The sequence below is a fragment of the Lichenostomus cassidix genome, chromosome 3, assembly GCF_008360975.1.
Source record: "Lichenostomus cassidix isolate B80296 chromosome 3, HeHo_3.0, whole genome shotgun sequence".
NCBI lineage: Eukaryota > Metazoa > Chordata > Aves > Passeriformes > Meliphagidae > Lichenostomus > Lichenostomus cassidix.
In genome coordinates this window covers 78,227,627-78,254,288 of record NC_139483.1, presented here as the reverse complement: position 1 = coordinate 78,254,288, position 26,662 = coordinate 78,227,627, and positions in this window count along the sequence as shown.

Below are 26,662 nucleotides of genomic sequence, written 5' to 3'. Positions count from 1 at the left end.
CACCCATACAGTCCTCTTTCTATGGGGCCTGCTGTGTAACAAGCTGTTCCTCCTGAGGAATTTAGGCTGCCAATTTAGGCTGCGGAATAAAGGACTCAGAACAAACTAGAAAGCCAGGGCTTTAACACGATTCATTTTGAAATGGACCATTATTTACTGAGCAAGAACTGGGGAACTTAGCACAAATAAAACTGTTCTCCTGAGTCCATGGAGAGCCATCTGGCCCCAAAACCAGTTTCATTTAACCTCTGCTAACCAAGCCCTTGTAGCAAAGAAAGCTGCTGGAACAATAGTGGAAGTCGCAGCAGCAAGGAAAACAGAAGCAGCAAGGTTTGTAGGATCTGGATGCTGGCCATACATCTGGGCAAGCCCACTGCACACAACCTGTGATGCAAGCCCTGCACGATGCAAACAGACATGTGCATTTAAGCCCAACCTACATGTCAGATTTTAGCAATTGGATCCCCTGGTGTGGCCCTCTTCAGCATTAAGAAACCATTCATTTCTATGTGGAACATCATGGAGAAGGGCACGGCAAGGGTATAAGGAAAGAGTTACAGGGTCTTCTCATCAGAAGGGAAGACTCTTCTGCCTTCTGGTAGAAACTGATGCTTTTTTCCTTCAGTTTTTGTAGTATCTTATTTGGGCATTAGATTCAAATTCTAGAATAAATCAATATAATGAAAAATAAACCTCTCTCAATAAATAGTTTGAAGTGATATTTTACTTTCAGAGCCTTAGCAATAATCAAATTAATGGCAGCATTTCAACTGTTCCATTTGAAAATACAGTTTGCAGAAAGTGCTGCACTGTTCTACATAAAGTCGACTTAGGTTTAAGGCTTACTCTTTTCTTTAGCTTTAGATGAAACACAATCTCTTGATATGACTGCGGTTAAAGTATACTCTGTGTGTGTGTGAGAGAGAGAGAGAGAGAGAGAGAGAAACACATAGTGGTTTTTATTTTCTTACTTTTAATAGGGCTATTTTGTGAGGCTGAAAAAAAATTGTTAAACTTGCCTTAATTGATTGTTTAAAGTACCATGGTGGATTTGTCTTTTAAACATAGCCCGTGGTTAAAGTTCCCGTTGCATTGTATTTGAAGTAGGTCCTTTGTGCTTTAAAATGAAAACTGTAAAACTTTTGGTGTTTAAGGCTTTCTGACTCCAAGTTAATTGTTTTCCTTTAATATGAGCAGAATTAAAGATATTAAAAATCGACTGCTGGAGCACATAATTGTGGCCTCCCATCTATTCTTCTTGTGGAAATGAAAGGAATATTGAAAGAGTTTCTATTTTACAATACCAGAGGTGGCCATGCATTTACAACTCTATATATTCTTTTAGTTGAATTCTTCTAAACCTCACGCCTGGCTAGCAGTTTTCTCCCAGACGATTTTCATTTTCAAAACATTCACATCCAATAAACTACACGAAACATAGTGTGAGAGAAAAAAGGGGACAGGAAATGGCTCTGTTGCATGGTTATTACATCCTATTGCCTGTGGGTTGCTTTGTTATGAGTTTTAACTATGTAAATATGACGTATATGACATCAGAATTTAATCTAAAGCTACTAGGTGGGAGATAGAGTGTGACTTTATTGTTAAGGCTAAAATCAACTGGGTGTTGACAGGTCTCAAAAGTCACTGAGTACAAGCTTGAAAAGGAAAAGCTCAGACTGATAAGCTGTTCCTTGATTGACAACTTCAGGCTTGACTGCAAGTATTGAAAACAGTTGAGCAAATGGAGGGAAAAAGTTTTATTTCATAAGAAACTACACTGGGAAATACAGGAGGATTTATAGGCTGACGTAGCACAAAAACCTAAGAAAAACAGGTGTGAGGTTTATAAAATCTGGAAACTGGGAAAGCACATTGTCCATGAATGATTTCCCTATTATAGTTTAATTAACCTTGTAAAAGCCCCTATGCAAATATAATGCCAGAATGGAGGGAAAAAAACCCACTGGTGTCCACTATCTTTGACTTTCAGCAAATCATATGTCAACAGCTCATGGCAAGGAGGTGGGTTGAAAAAAATGAGAAGAAAATAAGAGAAAAGGATTTCAGTGGGAAATAAATTCACCGGGGAAAACAACACATTGATTTTTCATCTTTCCAGTGAAGTCAGACCAATTTTTGGCACTGTAAAATCCATTATGGAGACAATAAAATAAATACAGTTTAAAGTAGCAATCGTGGGTTGATTGAAATGTTATGATAGCTACACATGCTATATCTTATCAAATATTATCCATGAGGAAACATTCAATTTATTTTGTGCCAATTATCATACTCTGTGCATCATAAACTTTTATTGCTTGTTATGAAATGCCACTCAGCCAACTTTTTCTTCAGATATTGCATCATCAGATTCAGATGGAAAACATATTTTAATGTGGCAAAGTGTTAAAGAAATCTAATACTCTGGGGCTGAATGAAAATGTTAAGGTTCATCTCCTGGATAAGAAAAACAATTTATGAATGCAATATTCATTTCCTGAGGTGGGCATAAGCAAAAACCTCATCTGAAACTTAAAACCAACATGTTTGCCTTCACTAGTTTCCTTAGTTTAACTCATTGATGTCATGTATTATGGTCCACTGCTAAGACCACATCTGGGAAGGACGCCCTTTTTTCAGTTCTCCAGATCACTTTTACAGGGAACTCCTTGTATAATTGCATGTGGTGAGATTTGACCCTCAAGGGCCAGCGGATCAGGTTTCACTTTTAATATATTACTGGAGAATATCAAAATAATCTACTTGTTTAATCTTGATCATGCCAGCCGATTAACACTTTGACACCCTGAATCACAGATGTTAAGTACTGCAGGGTAAGATTTCAGTGAAGTGTACAGACGATAATGAGGCTTTGTGAAGTTACAGATCTGAGGTTATATATTTACTTAAGCATTTGCAATACACAAAGCAGGGCTGTAGCTATCGAAAGATAACTTGGACAACATTTATAAGAAACACCCATTGTACATGGGGATAGGTTTTGAGACTGGCAGCAGCTTTCTGGGATGGGAATATACCTCTTGGAGGAAGTGACAAACTGCTTCTGATTTCTCTTTTAGGGGCTTCAAAGTGAAGCAGGAAGGGTATAGTAATAAGTGTTCAGTCCAAAGGACTCATGGATAAGTGGCTTGTCATGGAATGTCTGACTGTTTCTGATGCATCTCCTATGTAGAAACAGTGACATTAGTAAACAGCATAACTCCCCAAACCTGCAAGGAACACTTTGAAGCAGCCAAGCCAGGGAACATCCTGAGTAATGTCCCCAGTCATAGCTGGCACACTGAGGACCATATTGAATTCTGTTTTCTGATGTATTAGATCAGCTTGCCCAATTTGTAGTGTTTGTATCTTTATCCCATCAAAAGCCCCATTGATATCAATGCCAATTCATTGAATTCAATAACAATTCACAAACGTAAATTAACACAGCCCTAGAAGAATACTTTTTCTGAAGATTTTGATTATTTTCTTTCTAAATTCCCATGGTTCTGTCTTGGTAAGTTTACTGACATCAACTGCATAGTTTAGTAAAAGCATCAGAGGATCATTATGGGTGTAAAACACATGAAAATATATCAAGGAAGTGAGACAGTGGGACTCTGCAATCCATATTGATCCAAATGCCTGTTCCAAATGGTATTCATCTGGATCACACTTATTGAGAAGAAACCAGAGGTGGGAGGCAGTATATTACAGTCAGTTTATAGAATGTGTATGATGGAATAGGGAAGGACCTGTAAGTGGCTTCTTCAAAACACTTCCCCAGGATTCTCTATCTGTCCTGCTGTTGAAGACAAAGCTGAAGTATCCTACTATAGGAGACCTCTCTTCCAAGAATTGGACAATATGTACCTGCAGGGGTCAAGTCTGCTAGCCTGCCCACTAGTCTTCTTTTCCTATGGTGAAATCCTGTATTACCATAAGCATTTTCCCCAGGGAGATATCTGAATCACTGGACAGGGAGCAGAGCAGGAGCTGTTGCCTTTCATACAGTGAGTGGGGGACGAACTGGGTGTTACTATGTCTGCTGCTCCCACAAGGGGAGTGGCTTTATAACAAACTGAGGTCTCCAACCACCCCTGATGCCCCACTGAGTGCATAAAGCTCCTCATCTAGTTGAAAAGCCCAGCACGTGTACCTATAGGTTCTACTCTGGCAACATACTGAGAAAGCTACTGTTCTTCCTTCATGCAGAGAAATACTCTCTATCCTGTCCCACTTTAGTGGCAGGCACAGCCAGATTTTGAGATTTACTAAAAAAAATGAGTAGTTTTTTATTTTGTTTTCTTTCAGTTTTTAATTTTTTTAATAAATCAACTGTTGCTGATCACAAATAAAGCAAAACACCAGTGCCTTAGTCACAAAAGAGAAAGTATGCAATCACTTGGCTAGGGCTGTTTGCCATCTCAAGGGCCATGATAAATGAAGTTACTTAGAGAGAAGGAAAAAACCCCTTGCATCTCTCAAACTCTTACTACACTCTCAAACTTCTACATTTGCTTTTTGAATGCATTTCCTCCCTCTTTATTAGACCACAGTGCCAGAAATCCCACCTAACACCTCTGGACTCTAGACTTGGCAATGTCATGAAAACAGATCCATCAGCCACCACGGACTTAGTCCAGCAAACCAGTGATAAAAGAACTATGAATACAACCAAAATTGGTTCCTTGGGCATCAAAAAAGGAGCAAATAGTGGTGCAACACCCTGCACATTTTTAAAAACTCTTTTTGGAATAAGACTATTTTTTCCCATTCAGTTATACTTCAAATCTAACACACTATACAGGAACATTTATCAATGAATTTCATAATCCTTCTGACAGAATTTACCAGTAAGTTACTGCTGTTGTTACAGCTGCAGGAAGACTAGGGGCCTTGATCCAAAACTCAATACTAAAAGAGATGTTGGAACTCAATACTAGAAATTATGTGGGAACCTCAGCCATGCAGAAGATCCAAAGGGGGAGAAGAAGGGCATCTGTTCATCTCTGTTTGTGCCTTTCCAGAAGAGCTGGAGGGACACTCCAGTCAGAGCAACAGGTCAGAGAGCCTGGCATTTGCAACTGATGTGAGTTTCATCTGGAAATAAATACCTTGGCAAACTATTAACTTCAGTAGCAAATTAATGTTCCTAAAGCAAATATTCCTGGCTGCTCAAGAGGTGAATCCAACCTGTGATCAGCTGAGCAGAGGGGTGTAACTGCAGTTCTCAGCAAAGGCCTGATACTGATCCCAGCTACCTGGGCCTTGAAGCACCAGGGAGAGAACTGAGTGGTACAGATGCTCAGACAGCAGAGGTGGTTGTAGGGGAAATGTGATCGCATTTGCTGAGGTTATTAACAGCTGTTGTGACCACTGTATTTTTAATGCGACTATTCATCTTCATTTGTCCTCATGCATTGGTAAATTTCCCTTACAACCTTATCTCATTTTCACCAGTAAAAGCAACTCTGCCTAATCCTTCTGCCAGAGGGTGTAAAGTAGTAACAAGGGCCACATCCAAGCAGCTGGGTTAGTCCAAAGTGGGTGTGATTACTCCATTATGTTTGTACCTGCTTCCTTTTAGTTCCAGGGTCTTTTTGTAGGAGGTAGCTTGCCCTGTGCCTCAACTGGGGAACAAACGAAACCATCTTCTGCAAAACAGAGGAGAGACTGGCTCATGCTGAGGTCCTCTTCCCATGGAATGGCAGTGGGGATGTGAGCCTGTGTCTAGCAACAGAAATCTGGCAAGGATCCCCAGAACAGCTTGGATATATCCTCTAAAAAAGAGCCAGCCATGTGAACCAGCACGGCTGAGAACAGAGAGTAACTTAGCCTGGCACCTGTGCAAAGTCTGGTCTCTGATCTGATCACACTGATCTGGTGTGAAATGAAAGGATTTTGCTACTGGTGGAGAGGACCAATAACAGCGTATATGTATGATTATGATAACAGTCTCTGTCAGCAAATACAAGGGAACTCTGGTCCCTCTCTTCCAGCACTGGGAGTTAATAAGCAACAGTGTCTTGGTTCTTGTTCTTGTCCCTTCTCCTTTCCTTGCTATCCTCATGGTTGGCTGCCAGTCAGGTAGCAGCATCCCAAACTATGTCACTATTAGGAAATTAAAGGGACCATCCTGAGGCACTGAGGGCAGGAAAAGACAGGGCTCAAGCTCTTCTTACACTGTTCAGAAGAAAGAGGGTGGAAATCTTGCATTTCTTTATTTCAACAATACATAAAAGCAGAAAATTCCTTTCTCCTTGAGCCCTGTATGACAGAAATTTTGGGTAAAACATCATAGTCCAAAGAAGCTGGTCAGCATATAGAGGCAGGTCCTCAGTCCTGTAGCCTCAAGATTTACACTTCTAAGTAACTTTTTGAAAGATACTATGGTGGCCTCACAAAAAGAGACTTTTTTGGGCAATATTTACTTTGCCGCTGTGCTGTGGTTTGGAGACACCAGGACTGTGCACACATATATTGAATTTTAGCTTTTTGTCACAAATGTAATGTCACAATGTGACAAATGTCACAAATGTCTACAATGTAAGAAGTGAGATCAATGCACATTAGGTTGGTTTCTGCAGTGATTCCTGAAACGCATAAACAGACAAACTGTGAGCATGTCAGCTGTGTTTGCTTAAGGATGTTAAACATAGCTCAGTTTCTAAGGACAGACATATCTCTTGTCCATCTTTTCTTCTGTCTTCTCATAGATGTTTGGCTATTCTGAAATGGCTTAAACTATGTGAAGAAAAAGAAAATAAAGTGACACAGGAATTAAGAAACATAGGAGAACTGAGGAGTTCCTGCTTTTTCTAAGCTATGTGCTTTTTTCAGCATGAGATGCCTCATAACTCATTAAAAGTTATCCTCAAAAACGTAAATAGGAAAACCAGTGGCTTATTCACTAAGTTTATATCTACGGCAAAAAGCAATTGTAAATAGATTCATTTGTTTACTTGCTGACTAAACTTTGGTCAAATTCTACTTGGAGTTAAATCAATATAAAGTTGGAAGTATTCCATTCATTTTCAGTGAGAGCAACTTTTCTCACTCCCAAAAGATCATTAGGTTCCTTCGACACTCATTCTTTATTTTGCCAAGATAAAGGTTCAGATGTTTTGATTTTTCAGTTCCATTTCTAGAATGCAGATTTTCTATGGTCTGGTAACATATGGCATGAATATGTTCTTTTCTATTTAATACAGGAAAATTATTCAAAAGTTCAGACTTGCTTTAATGCTTTTCATTCCCTTCTAAATGCTTTAATTTTTTTTGATTGCCTTCTGAGCAATGTCAAAAGCCAGGACTAAGGAAAAAAAAACGACATTCTGCTGAAGTATCTAGTATCTTCCTATTGAAGTGTTGGCATGCCTAGTAAAGCAAAAATTTAGGAAAGTACCATTTTCAGTGTTTGCTTTGTTGGACAACAGGCCTGCCCTGGGAGAGGTTTCAACAATGGAATTATTGTACATATATTTGCTTTAATGCCCCTGTTGTTATCATGTTTTTTTTTAACAGCAGTGTTGGTTGTTGCCAGATGTCCTGCTCAACAATGCTTCAGCACACATGGGAATGCTTGTGATGGCCAATCAAGTGAGCTGGCAAAATAAAAACAGATGGCCATGGATGTGTGCTCTAACACATCTTTAATGAAACTGGGCCCTTGCATAGATGATTACATTGCACTAATCAGTTTGTCTATCCTAGGCCCTGCACCTCCAGTTGTAGACCATCTAGTGTCCTAGTTCTGCATTACAACTTGTTTATTCACCTCTTCTACTTTCAGATGCATGGGATACTAGCAAAGGATGGTCCAGTGCAATAAAAACTGCTTGCAAGAGCAGAGGTAAATCTACAGCCTAGCTGGAGAAGTGCACAAAAGGGACTAGAAACATGCAAATGATTTATTTTCTGCCTTTTACCTTTCAGTGGTTTTTACCAAATAACACTGGGGCCATGTATTGTTGAGCTGCAGTATGCATCTGGAACCAAAGCCACTCATGGTCCAGCTTTACAGAGAGAGTCAAATGTTACTGGATGCACTGTGTGAGTAGAGATGTGTGCCAAACCGAGCCCTAGCTGTACAGCTTCCCTTGATTTTCCTGGGACTCTTTAGCTGAAACCAGTAACTGGTTTCAGATGCAATCAGATGGGTTCAGGAAATCTTGCAAGAAAAGCTGAAAAGTTGGTACCTCCTGCAAGGTAATTGTATGGTCTTTCAGTTCTTCCCCATTTTGACATTGAACTTCAAATTAATTGCTAAATTCAGGAGATTCTAGGGTGAACAACATGCTTTGTCTCATCTACAGAGAGGCTGAGTATGCTTAAATATAAAATAATTGTATGAACTATAGTGTTTAAAACAGCCACCAACCTCCAATCAAATACCCAAAACCATTTGATTAGGAAAAATTATGGGTCTGGAAAGGGATAATAACTAAGAAAATTTTGCATATGCATCCAATATAAGAATTCAAGGGTTCTGGCTTTTCCTTGCAGCCACAAGAGCTACAAAATAGAAAGCTGGCTGAGATCTGAATTATCCCACAGTAGGAAGCTCACAGGAAGCTCACAGTAGCATGGTGAGCACAGGCTAAATAAGAGCAGGGAAAAACGTGTTCTGATTTTTCCTCTGTTGCTCCTCCATGGGTGCTGTTGATTTTGCTTTTGTCAAGGCAAGAAATATTTCAGTATTGCATCCAAAAGGTTAAATATGGGCATGGATTCTCAAAAGATTGTTAAAATGAGGGTGGGAGAAGGGACTAGAATGTTCTTCCTCCATTTGATGGAGAACTACACAATGCTGGGGAAGCTGAGCAGGCAGCTCTTGGGGGACACCATGCAGCATTTCCAGGTCAACATGCTGTGACCACCAAGAACTTGGTTCCCTCCCACCCAGTTCCATCATGCCAAGGCACAGTTCTTAATGCTCTTGCACTGCACTTAAGGTAACTCTGATGTTTACAGCTCCACATCTTCATCCCTAGATATACCCATTGGGACACACCAACCATTCCCTATTCATGTTTAAAAATTTAATATGTACTTCTTCTCTCCTGCTTAGTGCTTTATGGAAATTTTTTCACAAACTCCCTGGGAAGTTTTATACAAGGGTCCCCTATGTAATTTTAAACTCTTCCGATTTTTTTTTTTTTTTAGCATATCTTACAAATAAGCACAAGAATCTTTAAGCCCCACAGTGACATTTATTTTCAGATTATGTCTGGTATAAGCTTGTTTTCAGCCAGACATAAATGGATGGTATTCTTTTAAAGCATGTTCTCAAACCCTCTTTGCACTTTTCGAGTAAAAATGGCTCATGTATTTTTGGAAGAGTGCAAACAATGAAATGTCAGATTTCAGTTCCTGTTCTTAATATATTTAACCATTCAGCATACTGTAATTGGCTCAATCAAGTTATTTCAAACAAAACTCAAAGGATGATGAAATAAATCTAAAATGTCAATCTTTCAAGATACAGATATGTTTTAATAACATTACAGAAATTCCAAAGGTCTCAATTTGGAAATAACAATAATACCAAGTATAGCCAAATTTTTCAGGGAATAACTAATACAGTTATTTGTTCTCTAAATTTCCATTTTGGACTAAGTCTTTCAAATTTTATGCTATAGAATTCAAATATATTCTTATGTCTAACCTTATTTAAGGAAGAAGTGGAGTCACTAGTTCCACATAAACATATTTATATAATATATATAATATATATATATAATATATATATAAATATAATATATTTATATGCTGACTTTTTACATTTAATAACATGACAGAATCTGCTCTAGTACTCTTCTGAGTTCCTTGACATTTTCATCTGCTAAAACAAAGGGTGGTTTTTTTTCTTTCCTAAAAAATTTTCTATACTGGGTAATTGAGCCTAGATCCATTCATTAGATTTTCAAACCACAAATATATTGAATCAATACAAGAATATTACAATCAATGGGTGATGACAATGCCCTATTCTGTGTAGCTGCTAAGGATAATATTTGTTTTACCTCTGCAATTCCAACACATCCTAAAATGTATTAAATGACTACACATCTTTTCCATAAGTATCTTGGAAGCAGCAGCACAGTGTCTTGGGAGGGCTTGAGTCTGGTGGTGGATGAGTAGACTTTCCATGCTTTGGGCTCAGCAGGGTGCTGGGTAGATTTAAATTTGCTTCTGAAATTATATGAATACCACTCAGCAGAACAAAGAGATAGCAGAAAACACAGTAAACTCAAAGGATTTGATTTTTTACAATTTCAAACTTCCACACTGCTACAAACGGCAACCCCTCAACTGTACATTGACATTCAGAGCCAGAACTGGGATGTGGGTCAGTACACTTCTAAAATACTACCCCAAACAATTAATATATTTTCTTCCAAGTCCTTATAGTCTTTTCTATTTACATTTTGAAACTATGACTGCTAGGAATTCCTTCTTTCTTCTTATTTTGTTTAATGCAACGGGAAAAATTTATGAAGAAAAATAGGGTATGCCCCATCCTCCCATTTCCCAGGGCTAATTTACATTTCTTCTGGATGTTGTTCTAGTTTTGACTCTGATGGCACAGAATTTTAATTTTTATGTGTTATTGCAGAAGAGATCTAGAAAGGGGAAGCAACAACACATTAACATGACAAATATACAGTCATGGCTTAACTATGTACCAACAGTGAGAGCTCTTTTAACAGGGCTGAAAATCTGCTGCTTAAAGTTGTGTAAAACTGGGGTGGAGGTTATGAGAACAGGAAAATACTTCAAACAGTGTCCATAAGATCAATGTAGAATAAGAATGTCAGTACCTAACTCATTATTTTGTCTTGGGTAGCCTGTAGCTCACTGGTGCTGATGCTTGAGCAGCTGCAGCTGTGTCAGAGGCTCTGTGCTGGGTTCTGAGGCACGTCTGGTATCGACCTGGTCACACTGGCCCTCCTATCCATGGCCTTTAGCTTCAGTTACAAAAATACAATCGGTCTGAAAGACAAATTTCCCACCTCAATCACATGGGGCTTCAGTCAGCTTCTCGGCACAGCCAGAAAGTAACAGCCTTCCAACATAACCTCTTATATAAGCTAGTCAGAAAATTACTTGGTATTTATAATTGTCTACTGCTCCAAAACTTGAACTTCAGCATTGTATGTGGATAACTGACTGTTGGGCGCTTGATATTCTTGACCACCCGCAGTTGCCATGCTCCTCACAGACACAGAGGTGTCCCTGTCAGGACTGTGGACAGGATGCTATTTCTGCTTCATCATTTGACCCAGTACAGTACAGATATACAATAACCTATGGTCTTCATATACTATCTGTGCCTAAAACCCAGCAAGTATTTTAGGTGTTGCTCTTCGAAGATGGAAAAAACTGTCACTCTCCATGGCTATATTATTAACCAAACCAAGCACGAGAGCATTGGCCACCTCCTAGGGCTCAGACTCTGGAGCAGTTTGGCCAAAGCAATGGATGAGCTCCAAATTGCTTTTTTATGGAAGCCATTGGAAACTGGAGGTCCTAGGGCCATGCAGCCTTAGCAAAGTCTCTCAGATGCAAGCTGCTGAGTGGCATCACACATTTGTCCTTTCTGTATTGTTACAAATTGCAACTTTTGTTATGCATTATTTGTGCTACCAAAACACCTAGAAGCCTTTGTGAAGAATCAGGGCCCTTACATACATGGCAGAGCAAAATCTGTGCCAATAGCTAATGGATGTGAAAGAAAACTCATTTGGAAGAGTTAAATGATATTCTTTAGAACTCTGTTATGGTTACCTTCCTTGTAACACCACTACCTCATAACAACACCTTAGATGCCTGGGATAGTGTTATGATGAGAGCAAGCTCAAGTATATTTGTAACAAGAATAGGTCAATGGTCCAGAGGGTAGTTTCCTATTATGGGAGGTATAAAATAACTAAAATCAATAAATCTCCAGATCATAAATGTAGCTACAGTCTGGGCAAGGTTGAGAAAATTATTAGCAGAGCCTCATGATGTCTGGATATTGTAGCTTGTAAATTTATACATACATATGTGTGTGGTTATGTACATGCTTGCTATTCATCCCCCACAGAATTCATTGAAATGCTAAGAGGAATGTGCATTTGGTGCTCCTTTCTGTGCTGGTAAAAGAAAAAAAGCAAGAGGAAAACAGAAAAAAAAGAAAAGAACAAAGAAGGAAAAAAAAATAAAAGAAGAAAGAAAACATTTTAAAAAATAGGAAAAAAGAAAAACAAAAATAAATAGAAAAAAGTTTAAAAAATAAAAAAGGAAAAGGAAAAGGGAAATGGGAGAGAGGCAATGGAAAATAAAACCAGTAACTTCTATAATGGCTTGTATCTTTCAATTAATGTTGAATTTTTTCATATAACTGACTCTGCAGCAGCATGACAAAATGGCTTCATGCATTAAGCAGAGGTCTGTATGCTTTGAGGTACATGAACTGTTGCACCTTGTTTAAAATAATATATTTTTTATTATATTACTCTGTCAACCATTCCCATCATTTACACCTTTATTGAGAGCTATCATCTCCTTTTACAATTCCCTAAATTTTATTCAAACAAAAGGACTTCATCTCTTTAAACTTCAGTTATATAAATGTTTGTTGCTTAAGTTTGATGTATTCGTTTAGGCTCCCTTTGTTATCTGCCAGAAGAGGTAATTCCAAGGAGTGTTTGGTCTCAAGGGTCTAAGATTGCTTTTACCCTAGACCTATCTGTTTCTTCCTGTATTTTTTACCCAAGCAACCTTAGTTACTAGTCTCCTTTTATATTAGATTGGATAAATCTCACCTACTGAGCCTAAATTGCTTCCTGTTTTGATGTAATCATAATGAACAGGATCTTCAGACTCCAGTAAATAGTTAAAATGTAGCTGAAATGCTTTTCATGCTTTAGTTAACATTAATAGGTAGGTGATTCTTGTCATAGAACCATAGAACTGTTTAGGTTGGAAAGAACCTCTGAGACCTTCAAGTCCAACCATTATCACAGCACTGCCAAATCACCACTAAACCATGTCCCAAACTGGCACATCCACACATCTTTTACATAGCGTGACTCCACCACCTTCCTGGGCAGCTCGTTCCAAAGCTTGGCAATGCTTTTTGTGCAGAATTTTTTTCCTCTTATCCAACCTAAATGTTCCCAGCACAACTTGAGGCCATTTTGCTCTATTGCTTGTTTCTTGGGAGAATGACACCCACTGTCCATCTGCTACTCAGCAATATTGTGTAAAAGCATAATGGGAAAAAAATCCCAATAGTCTCAGTTGACAGAGCAGTTAAAAAATATGAGGTGTGGGAACTGTGTTTTCCACAGGCTGTTTGATGTATTTTCTAGAGATGAGCTCAATCTAAGTCTTGACTGAATTCAAATACTCACTAATTTGAGAAAAGTATGAGCCTTGTATTCAGATGTGAGCTTTGCCCCCCAGGCAGCTCCAAGATTGAACTGATTAGGCTTTCAAAAGACATGACTGGTTTGGAAAGCTTTAAAAAAATAAAGGAAAAACTCTGCAGAAAGTCATGATGCCCTGATGTAGCTGGTGATTCCAAGACCGTAGTCACCCCTGTTTTTATTGATTTTGTGTTTGCTAACCCCATTATTGTGTTCCTTTCTGGTTTAGATTAAAAAAGTTCTGTGAGAGCAGAAATAATAAATCCTGGTTTCCTGTATGCTCTGTTTAATGCACCCATGTAGTCTTTCTGCAGTTCTGACACACACTCTCACCTTCCTATTCCTCTTGCTGGTGTCCATCCCTATGTTTTCAGCAGTCTCTTAGAATGTAGAGGTGTCTCCCCGTAACTCTGCTAAATCCGCCCCACATTCCCATGCTCCTGCACCTGGCAGTGCTTGTGGTTCTTTACTCCACAAGCAGAGTCCCTGCCTTGTCCAGACATGTGAGAGAAGCCAAGCAGTCATGTATCTCCTTTTACCCATTTGCTAGTGCAAACTGTCCCATATACACAAAAGTCACCAGGAGAGTGATGAACAGGCAGATGGAGAAGCACCACCAGCAGAAATATTTGCAGCCATTTATTGGTTATGGTGGATATTTTCTACACCCCCACAGTGTAGTAAAAAAGTCACCCAGAGAAGAAGATACAGGCAGAAGTATTTCATAAGCCTGAAGTACACTCTCCTGTTTGCAGGACATTGTTCATTACAAAAAATCATTTAAAAGATCAATGATTTTTAAAAAGGCTTTAGGTATTTGTCGTAACAAACTGTTAGCAGTTATAAATAAAGAATGTGTTAAAACTCTTGCCAATTATCCCAACCAATGTAAAGCTGTGTATGAGCCTGGAGAGGCAAGAATTTCTGTAGCTAAAGCATTTTAAAGGAACTGAGTTTAACAAGGGTGTAGAAGAAAGCATGGAAAAGGAGCCAGAAAACTTATGAGTAAATGAAATACCTCAATGTTCAGAGCCTAAGCTGGTGTTTTTAGGAGCTGTCAGAAGATTTATTAAGTCTTTTAACTTTATTACAAGCAACAGAGAAATTAAAAAATTATAGATCAAATCAGAGGCCATAAGGGGACTAGGGAGAACCAGCAGGCTGCAGAAATTTCACGGTGCTGATCGGTCAGGTCTCAGACAGTCAAGGATTACCTTGGGACAGATGTTGGACTTCTCCAAACTACAATAATAAATTAATATAAATGATTGTGTTGTAGAAACCTAGGTCCTGTCCATTTCTATCTGTTAGGGCTGCAGTGGTGTCAGCAAAGAGAATGGACCAAGTCCCAGGGAGTGGGGAATAGGAAATAGTAACAGTCTGAGACCTTATATCTCAGTGGCCAAACACTTCCATCAAATCTGGAGCTATCCTGCTGGAAAAAACTTTTCATGTCAGTGGGGTATAAACCATGAGTGACACTCCAGTCCTAGGAAGAACCTTACCAGAGTCCCACAAGGAAAAGAAATGGAAAGTGTTTTCCACTTTGAAAAAGCATTGTGAGAGTTTGAGTGGTCACCAAAATCACCAGAAAAAACAAAGGATGCAAATGGCAGCAGACTCAGAAACAAGGAGGACAGGGAAAAAAATCCAAACCAAACCAGTGAAATGATAGAGCAAAGTAGCAGGGGAAAGAAAAAATAAAAATGTGTTGTAGAAAGTACAAATGGGAAACGTATTTAAGACCATTTAATGTTGATTCAAAAGGATCATGAAAGCTCAATGGGTGAGCAATAGTCTCTATAACAGATGAGCAAAAATTAAAAATATATTAAGGAGGGCTTATTGGACATTCAAAAGAAAATGAACAAATTCTGGATGAAAACTGCTGAATAAGGGGCATACCCTCATGAGTCAATAAGCCAAGGCCAAAAAAAATTACAGGTTCTTGGCTTTGCCAGGAAAATCAAACAACTATCCTGAAGAGTGCAAAACACTTCCCAGAGATCCACATTTAAATAGCAGTTGCAGATAAGATGAATCCCCCTAAAAAAAGAGTCCCAACCAAACAAAAATCCCAGTTCAAAAGGAAGCACTGCTTGGAACAGAAAATTGAACCCATCAAAATTTAAAGTATTTGTCCTTTCAATTAGTCTGCAAACTCAGTGGAGATCAAGAAAATTATGTGGATGGCCAACTAGTGAACACAGAACTGGCCAAGAAAAGGTTACATTCATCTTTTGAATAGCTTTATAATAAATGTTAAAAGTTGGTAAGTCTCGGTAGATATTTTTACACAAGTCAACAGACAAAACAGGGAATATATTACATGAAATAACATGTAATTAAATAACGTGGTGTCAGATAAGCAGAAGATATTTCTGCAGGTAATAGCATTCTTGCTATTGAATTGAAATATTTCCTGGCTGTGGTTGTTTGTGTATTATTTCTTCAGTGAGAGCTTGCAGTAGTGTTTGGCTGCCTGATAGAAGGTCTGTGCCCCCAGCATTGTTAGGTCCTGTGGGTGAGAGGCTAGTGCAGCTCTTTGAGTACACAGAGACACTGGCATGCATACTTTGAGGGGAGATTTGGATGCTGTCATCCTGTGGGACACGTGCTGACACACTGGGGCAATCCCTGCTATGTCCTCGTGAAAGATGGGTGGTATCCAGATGCCTTGGTGCTGCCTTAGAGAGGCTGAAGCATCCTCCCAGCACTCTCAGTTGGTTGCACAAATATTGCTCCAGATGAGCAGGAGAGCCAAGATGGTGTGGGTGGTCTTCAGCTGTTCTCCAAGACCATGGCTGTAGATCCTGTGGGAGGTCACTGGGGCACAGACATTAAAATTCCTTCCTGAAAGCTAGGGTCTACTTCCAGCGCAGCAGAACAGCCCATGAGGCTGCTAGAGTGGCAGAAGTCTGGGAGAAGTCTGGCTGCTTGGGAGAAGCCAGTCATTATCCCCCTATTAAGTTTTCCCCTAATCTATTAAACTTAATACTTTTATTAGTAAGTAATATTAAATACCCAAGGAAGCAGCTGGCATTCAGTCTGTTCTGTGGTTTGGAACAATTTTGCATGGATGGGAAGTAGGAATTTTACTGAGTTCATCTCCTTCACTACCATTTATAAGAATGTCTTCAGCAAAAAGAGACTCAAAAAAGAGGCTTTGATGGTTTTGGAGAGAATCTACATTTTGTTGAGATTGACCAGATGGTCTTACCTCCAGATGGCTGAAACCATCCCCAGGCTTCCCCCTTTCAGCCCCCTCCTTCTTTTGTGCACTGCTTTTTATGCCACCCACTTTCACAGCAGTGTTCTAAGGTAAATCTGAAAGAACACTTCATGGACTAATGTTACAAACAGGCGCCAGCCAATTGTGCTCACTTCATAGGTAGGTCAATGCCTTGGATGGGACTGTAGAATTTCCTGAATGTGCTATGGAGTACTTCTCATAGGCACAAAATGAGATGCTGCAGATATGGTCCGCCCTGGTGTGTCAGGAGGTAGATCTTAGTTTCTCAGGAAACTCCTCTGGGAAGAGTTATTTAGGGTTACATAGAAAAATCTTTTATAATCATGAGACCACAGAGAGGTGTTATGGAGTTAAAAGAACACTTTGCTTTTGAGCCTATGGAGCAAGAGTTGTTGCAAAAGAGTTTCACAGGAAATTTTGCATGTCTGCCTCAGTTCAAGCTACAGAAATTTGATGAATTTTCTAACAAGATGGTGGAGGCCACTTATACTTCCTTCAAGAGAAAGGATCTGACACAAATGGATTAGTAGTGGGATTAGGGCTATTTTGCTGCCTCCAGCTATCTGTCCCTCATATAAGTGTTTGTGCATTAATGCTCTTGAGAAAAATGCTCTTGAAATGGCCTGATAATACTCCAATTGCTGCATCACTTTGTTTTGGACTCTCAAGTGTTCATCGCTATTGTGTCAAATATTCACATTGTTTCACTTTTGCATGCATTTGAAGGGATTTTAAGGGCTGTCTACACATTTTTTGCTAGAAAGTCTGGTTTAGTTCAAAGATGATTACAGTATGTTCAACAAAATCTGAGAAATTACAATATTGGCTGTACTGCTATGTGTTGTTCCCTGGGATTTTAAACAGGGGTATGGTTCCAGTATTTTCTTTACAGTATATGTATGACATGAAAACATCCCATGTTGATAAGATATTGTGGGAAATAAGGTGACCTTGTACATCAGAAAGTGAATCCAAATAAAAAATTTAAAGCAATATAATCTGTTTCCCATGTAGTGATTAATGCTCTTTAATTAATATACATGAAATGCAGGCTTTTAGTAAATATGAAAAAGTTTCTCCCATATTCCTTTGTAAAATCTAAACTTACATAAACAGATTAGAAAATGTTCTACAAAAGACAGTCAAAATGTGGCAGAAACCAAAATCAGGCATACTATTGATGAGTTATTAGAAATTATTGTTTTACTGTTTTTCTTATAGGACCCAGAGGACTCAGTCTGAACTAGAGCATCATTGTTCTTAAGTATACAGAAATGTATGTATACACATACATCATATGCATAAAGATGAATACACAAGGGCATGAAATCTAGTTTTTTGAGAAGATCAAAAATTGTTAAAGTTTTCAACTCTCCCATGTGGCTTTTTATAGATGTGTTTTTATGAAAACCAAGGCAAAGAAGAGTCTTTGAAGGAGATGAAGGACAGGAGAAAGAGAAAGAAATCAGTAACCATCACTTACAGATCACAGAGCCTGGAGAAGTGAGCATGAAAAATTACTGGATTGACTCTTGAGGTACTTAAAACCAACAAATACTGAACCTTTTAGAGCAATTTAACTACCCAGATCATTATTTAGTAAAAAATATAGCCAAAGCATGCATAATCAAAGAGTTCTCTAAATTGCATGGAGACAGCTTTATGGTATTTGGCTTATACATCAGAGCACTGGCCTGTCGCCTATAGATGCATTTGAGACATTTGGCAAAATAAATAACAAATAATAAATGCTCAAACATTTGATGTAGGGTTTTATAAAACCTTGCCTCAAAATTAGTTCAGAATTGCCTGGGATAGGAGAGACAGCTTTCAAAATATTCATGAAAGAATTCAAAAATATTTACAGTGCTTTGCTTTAAAACAACGTCATCTGGAACGGGAGAAACCTGGAAAGTGTTAATACTACACAGGGCTGGATGCAGTTGTGGTGTGGGTAAGGAGGTTGCCAGGAACACTGCTTGTCCCAAGACCCCTGATGTGGGGGCTGTGCTAGATACAGCTAAGGGAGAAGCAAAAAAGGAGGTGTGAGGGCTGCCTTGGCTCCTAAGACAGACACATGCTGGCTGAAAAAAAAGAGAATTAATTAATTAAAAGGGCACTTCCAGCATAGCCAGGCAGCAAAGTTGGTGCATGTGAAAAGCAGTCTCATGTTTTCTATAGAGAAAGATCTTATATTCTTCCTGGAACTCCACCCTGATCTCTTGTGTGCATTTCAAGGTCTCCCATCAAACATATGTGCTGCATATTGAAAGACATCAGAGGAGATCAGCAAAAGAGATTGAGTAAATCGAGACATGTGGATAGGTCACCCATGCTTACAACTCAATTACAGGTCTGGGCAAAGTGGTTTGGAAGATGTGACAAAATGATGATGGAACTGGGTGGATGCTGCAGGGGAATCAAGGGGCCAAAACTTGACCGGGAAGCCCTGAGGTGGAAAATAAGGGCAGTTTCCCATCCATGAAGTCTATAGATGCAGTCTTAGAAAAGAATTATGGAGCTCCTGCTTGAGGAGTACTTGAATGAGAGATGACAGTGAGCAAAGTAATTTGTTGGAGACACTCTGAGGTGTCCCAACAGATCTCTCATATTTGTGTCTCTTATTTCTGTGCGTTAAAACCAGCAACATAGCATAACTGGCCACTCCTTTGAAAGGAAAAGCAAAACACTTGTATCATCCTTCAAAGGTTTATGAAAAGGACAGCTTAGGTACTTTAGTTAGTTTCAACATTTTGATAATGCTGATGTGCACCTAGAAAGGGCCAAACAAGGTGTTGGTGTAAATTATGAGGTCAGAACATCCATCTTATACTGGTGAGGGCATGCATATATGTGCAGACAGGCAGATAGAGGGAGGCAGATATTCTGGCTTATGTAAATTTGGCTGCATGCCTCATGCTCACATATGCAGGTCATAGTGGACTGATGCATAAATCCTCCTCCAGCTTATTTATAAATGTTTCCACTTAGCACATTTAAAAAGAAAATTTAAATTGCAATTGTTTGCTATTTTTTCCAGCTTCAATTTTTTTTGGAGGGATGAGGAGTGTGAAGAGCGCTTGACCAAAAATAAAAAGTGGAGAAGACAGAGAAAACAGTGAAAATGTTGCACATCCAAGGTTTAGCTGATCTGTGAGCGCATACTTTCCCTGCTGGACAGAAGGCTTCAGAGGCAAGGACAATGCAAATACAAAGAGCCTTTCCTTTGCCAGTCTTTAACAGTGCCTTCTACTGATGTGGAGAGAGTGGAAGTGGAGCAGGAGCAGCAAAGAAGCAGGAGCTGTCTCCCTCCGTGGTCTTGGCTGGATTTTGCTGCTATCAGCCCCATATCACTTCTTGGGCAAGATTTTCCCCAAAGAGCATCTACAAAACACTGCAGTGTTAGAATTATGTTGCCTCTTCCCATATCTGAGCTCAAGGCTGAACTCTAGAAGAGGGTCAGAGACCTTCCACTGCCCCTTGAATACAAGGAACCTTGCAACCATCCCAGTCCTTCACTTCATCTTGGGGAAATAGGGGATTTTGACTCTGCTCAGCGCTGTCCCACGGGGTTCAGTGTTTAGCACCTTTTGCCTGTTTCACCATGTGAGTGAAGAATGCAAAAGTGGTTTCTGCTGGGAGCCCTGGCACGGAGATGCCGGGCTCACAGTCTGCTCTGCGCCAAAAATCGCAGGGTTGTGCGTTACATGCAGGTTATTAAAGATTCTGCTTACTTTACAATGGTCTGTTAACAGCTCTAATGTCTTTAACATGTGCAGTCCATTGACTTTTAAGTAACATTTTATTGAAGTAACTGCCGTGGTTATTAGGCAGTAAGATTTACGCTTCATTTTCAGTCCTGGATCTGGAAATCTGGAAAAAAAAGAAAAGAAAAAAAAAAAAAAAGGATGAGGAAAATCAGAGGGATGACATCTAGCAAAAGACAGGGAAGTTACTGCTTGGGACAGCACTCACCGTGTACCCATGAGATATCATCCACAAGTTTTCCAGGAAATGATTCCTCCAAACACTTGGATGCCGAGTGAGCTGCTCACAGAAGAAATACAGAGAGCAACCTCTTCCTTGGTGGAAATTCAGTATGAGCTGCTTTCTTTCCCCCTCTTGGTATGAAATAATATTTGCAGATGTGAACTGTGGGAGAGGTTTGTGGCACATTTACATTGCAATCCGGTTTGCATTAGAGAACTGGCACTTGACTTTTGTCCGCTGAAGAATTAGTGTAAATCTTAAGCCTTCATAATCCACTGGCATGGGTGGCAAATGAGGAATTTCAATGCAATGCTGTTTGTTTCTACTGTCTGGGTGTTTTCAAGTCTCACGTCTTGCATAAATCTTCTTTTAATGTGAAATGAGATGTTTAAAATAACTCATTAAGCAACAATGCTCAGAGATTTGGGATTTTTGTATCTGAAATTTTACGAGGTGTGTTTTTTCATTCCCTAAACTGTTTCTTTCAGTCTTGTCATTTTTCTGAGACACCACTTAGAGCTGGCTGGTGCACCCTAGAGCTGCGGCTGCTCTCGCACGACTTTGTAAAACCAGAGATAAGACATTTTTGTACATTTATGGTAAAACAGAGATTACAGGCTAGTGGCTGGTCTTGGCCTGCATTAGTTCCTTTGTTTTCAGAGATGTAATCTCTTCTTTTTCATCCCATCACCCATGTCTGAACTGATGGAAGATGATTGTCTGTCATACTCCAGGCTTAAGTTACTAGCCTTTCAGCTGCACAGAGGCCTTGAGAAATGCACTAATATATTCACAACAGGAGGAAACTGCCAACAGAAACAGATCCTGAACTGGTTCCCAAACAGGATGACAAAAAAAGTCCACTCGGACCACACACAATCCCTCTGCTTTGCATGTGGGTCCCGTTGCACACATTCACTTTGCCTTTTTTTGTATAAACAGCAGACAACTGAACTCTTTATGTTGGTACACAAGAATGCCTCAGTTTTAATGAATTATTGCATTTAGCACAGCACCTCAGAATCTGCCCCAGTGAAAATCACTGTTTCTCATGAAGATGATCTGTGCCCTTTGGCAAACACCACCCCAGCCTCCTTTCAACAAAGTGCCCAAATTCCAGAGCAGGGCATGGCACCTGCACACACATTATGTTTCCTACAGCTCTGAGGAAATCTTTGATCTCAAGTTATTCTTATTTATATTACTGTGGCTAAAGTGAAGCAAAATTAAAGCAACAACTGCATATTGAACCTATAGAATAAGCCTAAATTGTTCTCTTTAAAGCAATGATTAATCAAGCTGTTTATAAAAATGTTGCTTTGATGATACCATACATTTAAGTTAGGCACACAGCTATCTGGAAAGAGAGATTTTCAGCCTGGGTCCTTTGTTCAGCATGAGAAATAAAAATCCTGGGGAAGAAAAAAATCAAATTTCTGTGAAAAGAGATGGTGAATCGAAGGCACAGAGGAACAAATTTTGAAAGTCTGGAGCCTGAGGTACCTGCAGAGCATCTTTCTGGTTCAGACTAATTGTGAAAATGCTCTGCCTTGTGCCATGCAGAAAAAAGTTTATTATGGGCTCAAAGTGCTTGGCTGTTCTAAATTCCCAGGCTATTATAAAGCCTCCATAGGGGACTTTTCCAGCACTGGATAATAGCCTGGCCCAACACCTTTAATAAAATCAAGGTGACAGACCATGAAAACATTTGCTTCAGCACTATAAGCAAATCTGATACTGTTGCTGAAAGATGCCTCGAGGCATCTGTACAAATCTTCAACAGAAGTGGTGGTGGTGTGGTGTGTGGGGGGCTTCAGAGCAGCCAGCCCAGAGCCTCACGGACAGCGCCTGCACCTTTGAAATTTTAAACTGCCTTCAAACACAAAGAGCTGGGCTGGAATCCTATACAAAGATTATGGGTCAAAATTTGTCATTTAAGCGCAAAATTTATTTTGCCATTAAAATTAGAGTGTTTTTTAATGCTTGATCACATGAGAGATGTGGTTTCATAAATTAGCACTGGTAGAACATGAAGGAATCTAAGAAACAAGCATGAAATTGTTTCGCACAGCAGTTCACAGCTCACACTTCATCAAACCCAACACTGCAAGTGTAAGATATGCAACTTCACATCCAAGGGAAGAAAAAAAGGAAAAAAATACTAATACAACTCACTTTTGTTACTTTCAAATGCTGCTTATCATATAAAGAAGTAGAGCTGGTTTTGTAAATCCCTGGACAGGAAGCTGACAATAATAAACCTTAAGCTGAATTCAGAGTTCTTTTGGGACAGGGGAGTTCTGTTTAGTTAAGCCCCCATTTTTGTGTTGAAATCTAGGGCAAATTTATTTTTAACATCTTCTTTATTTTTCTGGGTTTTTTGTTTGTTTGTTTAATATATACACCCAGCTTCAGAGCTCAGATATCTTATATGTTTATACAAAAAAATTTCAGAAAGATGTCTTCCCAATTATTTTCTTTTTGTGTTATTTCAATGCATATCTGTTATGAGATAATATCACAGCTGTATGTATATTGTGTAGAAGAGGCAAGACTGGACAAAATGTACAGTGAAGAATATGAAATTCAACATTTAAAAAATCCTTCTAAAATCTACTTTAATTTTAAGCAAACTAGCAGACAGACTTCCACTAATTTGCAAATAGGAGCTGGAAAACATTTTCCCTATTTCCCACCCCAAAGTCCTGCAGAAATCTTATACTCATGAAGGATAGTTTAGAAGAAGAGGTTTCTTAAGGAAACTAGGGGAAGGGAGGAGGGTGGACTGTTGAAATGGTACTAGAATTGTAGTTTTGCTTAATCAAGCAAACATTTTATGCTTTCATTTTTTTCAGTGAGACAAGTAATTTAAGCCCATGTAGTTTTTCAGAAGGAAAAGAGCAGAACAATAAATGTGTTATGTCAAGTGTTAAATGAATAACATGTACTACTTAGAGATGGTTATGAAAATTGCTAATGCAGAATGTCCTTTTTAATCTCATTTTTATAAGATTGTTGTTAAGGAAGGGTGGAAATCAAAATTATTTTAAAAGATCTAAAATGCAGCTGAACTTTGTCTTGAGGCCACTATGAATTTAAAGTTCAGCCATGTGTAGTAAAGTCCCACAAGACCTATAAACTCCTTAACTCCCTCTTAATCAATTTTTTTGGAAGTTTTAAGAACTGCTTAAGTTTTGGGCTGCTCCTCTGTGCAGAGATAATATGTCCCAGACAGAAGGTAAACTGCAGTAGGTAGACTTCCTCATCAGGAATGAAATTCATCATGTGACATAGCAATATTTCACATTTATTTCCAGTTTCTAGAAATCCCCTTTTCTTATTCTATGAGCACTAAAAGCAAGATAATGACTTTGTGAGGGTTTAGGCATGTTATGGTAAGGAACCATGAGGGAAACAGACCCTTTTGGGTTTGGTTTGAGCAGCCCTGGATCATCTTTATGTAGAAAATCCCCTCAGGTGCACAGAGCCTGCCTGCTGCCATCAGCGCCTGGTGTGCTGAGGCAGGGGGAAGTGGGATGTGACTTTCAGCATTTTGGGCATCGCGGACCCTCTGAGACCTGTTGCCTTCTCTGCTTACACCTCCCTGCTCTCCAAAGAGCGTGACTGCAGCATTAGCTACTTTGCCACTGGGCTTTCCTGCTGGTGCCGTGAAATCATAGCTATGGAAGGGGTTAAAGCATATTTCCTGCTGCCTAAAGCATGCTAAGCATTTATAGCTGCTGGAGATGGGCACTGCTGCGCAGTACTCAGAGACTCAGGTGCCTTGGGACAGAGTTGAAAGGGGGTGAAGAAGTTAGGGAGCCCTGTCCCACCCTGGTGTTTGCTAGGGGTGTTCTTTCTCCCAGCTGTTTTTTCTTGCACTTCCAAAGCAGAAAGTACAGTGTGGTTGCTAACATTTAAGATGCTGTAGGTTTTGTTCTGTGTTTTTAATTTAAAATAACATTTGAATGTTCTGTTCAAGCACTGTGTGTTAGAAGTGGATGTGGTTCTTTTTACCTTTGGAACTCTGGTCAATTCTGCTCTCTCAATTTTTCGAAAATGAGAAGATGAAAAGAAATCTTTCCTTTACTGTAAGGGAAAACCAGTTCAAGAATTTGGGCAGCCATGCCTCTTAACTTATGTTTGAGAGGAGGTGTTTTATTTTTTCCTTCAACTGCTTTATGGAATCAGCAGGCACAGAACACTGTGAGATCTGGGGGCAAGGAGTCGTCGTGACTGTCATTATTTTAATTCCTTAGTAAAATTTTATTCTTGACTGAAAAGAGACAAGAAAGTTCCTGAGTCTGGTTTTATGTCTGTGTTCACTTGTTTATTATTTTGCTGAGCTTTGAAAAGACAGTATTGAAGCCGAGGTACACAGGGGTACGGTCTATGTCTTTATCTATTTATTTTAAATTTCCACTAGCTCCTGCTCAACACTGGGATTTTTAATGACAAACAGTTCCAGCCAGCACCTTGTGCAGATTATGGGAAAAGAACAAAATAAAAAAGGCAGCCTTTTAATGTTTAGAAACACCTCAAGTTAAACATGCAGTTACCAGTATTTTTCCCGTGGAGGTTGCCCTGTGGATTTTAGCATGTGACAAGCTCATTGCTGGGAGCAGCTGAAAAGTGCTGAGATGTGAGAGGCTGGGTGTGCTCCCAGCAATAGTTCCTTGCACGTCAGGTCAGAACATGGCTTTTAAAACTCCCCCAATACATATTTATTCACATGTTGTTTCTGTTAAAACTCCAAATGAGGCTTCAAGGTCTGTAAGAAGAATATGTGTCGGGAATCCTATTTAAATCTCTCTTTATAGGTACAGGCTGGAGAGGCAGCTTGGAAAAATCTGTGTCTGTGTCAGTAATAGCATTATTTTGCAGTGTACTTGACAAAGAAAAAGGAACAAAAGGGAATGGAAACATTCTTTCAGTTGAAGATGTTTCCATCAGATGTTTAAATGTTTTTAAAACTAATACTGGCAACAAAAAAAATTGCTCATAAACAATTATGTCGTAATAATGAAAGGTTTAATATAAGATATTTTAAATGGTGGATATGTTGCATGATTTACTCACTTTTCCTCAAAAATATAGCATATGTCCTGAAGCGCTTCTCATTCATTCATCAAGGAGATTTACTCCACAGTTATACTGGTATAAATGATCTGAGGAACAGCTTTTTAAACTAATGAAGATCAGGTGTAACTTCAAGTTAAATACTTTTTCCCCTGGAATTATTTTCTTTTCCATTGCTGTAAGTATTAAAAAAAAAAAAAAGGAAGCAATTAAAAGGCAATTAAATAAAGTTCTTCATGCAACAATATTTGAAAAAAAGAAAAAATTTCTCCCCTGCTAATAGTGGCCTGTGACTTGCTTGGAACCATGGCAGGAGGTTTTTCTAAGATTGCATGTAAAATGAAGTTCTTAATTTCTGTTACCAGCTACCAAAAGGACACCGAAATTCACGAATATTTTTAAACATCTCACATGTTTTAGTCCAGGCAATGGGACACTTTGAACTTACAGTTTGTAAGTTTGAACTTTTGCCACCCTGCATCCCTAAAAAATTCTTCCAGCAGTTGCAACCAAAGGGAAAAGATTCTTCACTTCATGTCTAAAAAGTTTTAAATTGTTTTTACTATTTTAAAATGACAGTTATAGAGGCCCAACAGCAGGGATTTTTTAATAAAAATATTTCTACAGAAAATCTACTCTAAAAATGAAATATTAGCGTCTTGAAGCAATCTCCTTCTTGCTCACTCAGTGTCAACATTTACAAAGGAAAAATTACAATAACGTGGAAGATTATCCTGTATTTTCTAGCATCTGCATACAGGCTAAGAAACAACACCTGGGATTTAGACAGCAGATTAAAGCCATAACACTGGGGTGGGGCAACCAAATGAATCTGAAAAATCATTTTACGAAGTAGTTTCTGCCTTAGTACATTTTACTATAACAAGATATCACCATGCAAAAAATCAAACAAAGA